Below are 4,244 nucleotides of genomic sequence, written 5' to 3' on the forward strand. Positions count from 1 at the left end.
GAACGGATAATTCTTTTGAACCAGGAGGTTGGAAACACGCTTTCCGTAGAATCTGTGAGGGGACATTTGGAAACCCATTGAGGCCTACGTTGGAAAACAGACTATCCACAGATTAAAACCAGAGAGAGGCTATCTGTCACATTGATTTGTGATGCGTAGATTGATCTCTTAGCGATACACCATTCTTTGGATTCATCAGGTTAGAAACACTTTTTTTGGGCAGTCTCTCTGAATGGATTTTTGGGAGTCCCTTTAGGCCTATGGTGAATCACCGAATATTCCCAGATGAAAAATAGAAAGAATGTATTTGAGAAACTGCTTTGCGATGTGTGGACTCATCCTAAAGAGTTACACCTTTCTTTTGATTAGGCAGGTTGGAGACACTCTCTTTGTAGAGATTCCAAAGGGACATCTGGGAGCCCTTGAGGCCTACGGTGAAAAACTGAATATCCCCAGACAAAGACCAGAGAGAATATGTCATTGAAACGGCTTCGTGATGTCTGGGAGCTCTCTCTCTCTCTCTCTCTCTCTCTCCCCCCCCCCCGCTTGTCTCTCTCCCTGTGTCCCTGTGTCTGTCTTCTGTCTTACTCTCTTTCTCTGCCTGTCCTTCTGTCTGTTGGTCTCTCTCTCTCTCTCTCTCTCTCTCTCTCTCTCTCTCTTCCCCCCCGTCTGTTTCTCTCTCTCTCTCTCTGTCTGTCTGTCTCTCTCTCTCTCTCTCTCTCTCTCTCTCTCTCTCTGTTTCTCACTGTCTCTCTCTGTCCGTCTCAAAAAAAAAAAAAAAAAAGGATAGATACATGCATGCATGCATGCATACATACATACATACATGCATACATGCATACGTACAATTAAAAATTTGAAATAAAATAAAAGGAATAACTAGGCCCGGCGCGGTGGCTCAAGCCTGTCATCCCAGCACTTTGGGACGCCGAGGGTGGTGGATCGCTGGATCACGAGGTGGTCAGACCAGCAGGGCCAGTATGGTGAAACCCCGTCCGTCTCTAGTCAAAATACCAAAAATTAGCCGGGCATGGTCGTGCGCGTCTGTAATCTCAGCTACTCGGGAGGCCGAGCTGAGGCAGGAGAATCACTTGAACCTGGGAGGCGGAGGTTGCAGTGAGCCGAGATCGCGCCACTGTACACCAGCCTGGGCGAGAGAGGGAGACAACCTCTCAAACAATTAAAAATAAAAGTAAAAATGAAAGTAAAATTAAAAATTAAAAAAAAAAAAGAAAAGGAAAATGAAATAATTAAAAAGTGAGTTTCCGGGAAAAGAGGGAAGAAGAAAAAAAAAGAAAAAAGAAAACAGTCCCACAGTGACATAAACACATGCCTCTCGCCTTTCGAGGCGTCAGTGATGCTACGAATGATGCGCAATTTTTTTTTTTAACTTCCTTTTATTTTATTATCATTTATTGTTTGACACGAGCCTCGGAGGCCCTCCCTCCCTCCCTCCCTCCGTCCCACTCCCTCCCTCCGTCCCACTCCCTCGTTGCCCACACAACTTCAGGAGACAGACCCTGGCTGGGCCAGATTGTTCTTCTCTTTGAGCAGTTGTTTCCCTGACTTTCTTCGTGTCTTTAACCCGTGTGGACTCTTCTGCTCGGATTTCAGAGATGGCAGCTCCACTTCAGGCCTTGTTGTTAGTGGGGGCTTTCCTGATTCTCCCCACATGTAGTGAAAGCAGGTAGATTCGCCTCGCCTCGCCTCGCCTCGCCTCGCCTCGCCTCGCCTCGCCGCCTCCTCCTCCTCTCTCTCTCTCTCTCTCTCTCTCTCTCTCTCTCTCTCGATTGCTCGCTCGCTCGCTCGCGCTCGCGCGCTCTCTCTCTCTCTCTCTCTCTGCTGCTTTCTTGCTTTTTCTTTCTGTCTCTTTCTCTCTTTCTGTCGTGCTTTCTTGCTGTCTTGTTATCTTGCTTTCTTGCTTTGTCTTTCTTCCTGTCTTTCCTCTTTCTTTTTTTTTTCTTTCTTCTCTCGCCTTTCTTTCTCGCTGTCTTTCTCCCTCTCTCTCTCTCTTTCTTCTTTCTTTCTGTCTTTCTTTCTTTCTCTCTCTCTTTCTCTCTCTCTCTTTCTTTCTTTCTTTCTTTCTTTCTTTCTTTCTTTCATTTTTTTTTCTCTCTCTCTCCCCCAGCCTCTGAAAGTGCTGGGATCACAGGCGTCAGCCACCGCGCCTGGCCTATTTGCTTATGTTATGTTACCTTATTTTTTATTTATTCATTTTTATCTGTTTATTCATGTGTATGCATATAAATTTTTTTCTATTTTAATGTAGTTTTATATGTTATACCTATATACAAATGTAAGTACTTATATTGATATTTGTCTTCTCTTCTCTTCTCTTTTCTTCCTTTCTCTCCTTTAGGTTTTCCTTCCTTTCTTTCTTTCTCTGTTTCCTTCTTTATGTTTTCCTGCCTGCCTGCCCGCCCGCCCGCCCGCCCTCCCTCCCTCCCTCCCTCCCTCCCTCCCTCCTTCTCTGTCTGGATTCAGGAAGAGCCTACGCATTCTGTGTCTCCCTGTGTCCTCAACGACCCGCGACCGAGTCCTTGCTTGTTGTTTCTCCCACCGAGATGCCTCTCCGAACATCCACACGCCGTGGGTTGTCTTCTGACTGTGTCGCGGTCCATGCAGAGACAGGGTTTGGGGACCGTTTCTGTGGGGTTGGGGTACAGGGGCTGCGTTTTCGGCCTCGGGATAGCGTCTCTCGACTCACGGTTTCGGTTTTGCGGTCCGCGGGCCGGCCTGCCATCCGGATCTGTCTTGGTGACGTTCGCGACGGTTGTCGGACTCCATCTGGCGGCCGCTTTTATATCGTTCCCTTGGCTTCCGGAGCTGCGGTGGCAGCTGCCGAGGGAGGGGACCGTCCCCGCTGTGAGCTAGGCAGAGCTCCGGAAAGACCGCGGTCGTCAGCCGGGCTGTCCCGGTCGCGCCAGAGCTCTGGCGCGTCACTTGTGAGTCAGAGCTCAGGCGTGCAGGCTTATGTGGGGAGAGGTTGTCGCTGCGCTTTCGGGCCAGAGCCGGGTGTGGGGCTGCCGGGGTTGGTCGACCAGCACGCCGCGGCTCCCGAGGCCTGACCCGCGACCCGCGGGGACCCACCGGGCTTGGGGCGGGAGGCTGGGGACACCCTTCCCGGCCCGGTCGCGGGCCCGCGCGCATCCTGGCCGTCTGAGGCAGCGGCCGAATTTTTTCTCCAAGTCCCCGTGGGGAGCCGGGGACCGTCCTGCCTCGTCCCCCGGGTGCCGGGGAGCGGTCCCTCTGCCGTGACCTGTTGTTTGCAAGTCCCCGTGGGGAGTCGGAGAGCGCTCCCTGAGCGCGCGTGCGGCCCGAGAGGTCACACCTGGCCGGCCTTCGGTCCCTCGTGTGTCCCGGTCGTACGAGGGGACGGCCGAAAACGCTTCCGAGTCTCGCTCTGGAGACTCGGGCCGGCCCCTGCGTGGCACGGGTGGCCGGGAGGACGTCCCTGGCCCGGCGCTGCTCCGGCGTGTGTCCTGGGGTCGACCAGAGGGCCCTGGGTGCTCCGTGTCTGGCTGCGATGGTGGCGATTTTGGGGACAGATGCCCGTGTCGCGGGTTCCCTGGGCCGGCGGCGTGGTCGGTGACTCGACCTCCTGTCTCCTGGGGAGGTATATGTTTCACTCCGAGCCGGCATTTTGGGCCACCGGGTTATTGCTGACACGCTGTCCTCTGGCGACCTGTCGCTGGAGAGGTTGGGTCTCTTGGATGCGTCGCGGGTCTTCGGCCTCCCGGTGACCCGGCTAGCCGGCCCTGCTCGTGCTTGAGCCGCCTGCTGGGGCCCGTGTGCCCGGTCTCTCATGCATCCGAGCGTCCCAGCTCCCGGTGCCGCCTTGGGTCCGGGTCTCTGACCCACCTGGGGGCGGCGGGGAAGGTGGCGCGGGCTTACCGTGCCACCGTGCGCTCCCCGCTGCGGGCACCTGGGGCGGCCGTGACAACCCCACTCCCGCTGGCTCCGTGCCGTGCGTGTCAGGCATTCCTCGTCTCTGCCGGGTTGTCTGCCGCCCCTGTCCTGGGGCTGGGGATGGCCAGGCTGATCTGCTCGCTGGCCTCTGGGGAGGCTGTGGCTGGCCGGCCGACCCTGCTCCGGGGATGCTTTCCCTGATCGATGTGGTGATGTCACGCTCTCCCGGGCCGGGACCGAGCCGCGACGGGCGAGGGGCGGGCATTCGTGGTGAATGAGACCCGTTCTTCTCGTCCCGCCCGCGGGGTTTCCCCCGTCTCCCATCCCCGCCTGTG

The sequence above is a fragment of the Macaca fascicularis genome, chromosome 10, assembly GCF_037993035.2.
Source record: "Macaca fascicularis isolate 582-1 chromosome 10, T2T-MFA8v1.1".
In the NCBI taxonomy this organism is placed as follows: domain Eukaryota; kingdom Metazoa; phylum Chordata; class Mammalia; order Primates; family Cercopithecidae; genus Macaca; species Macaca fascicularis.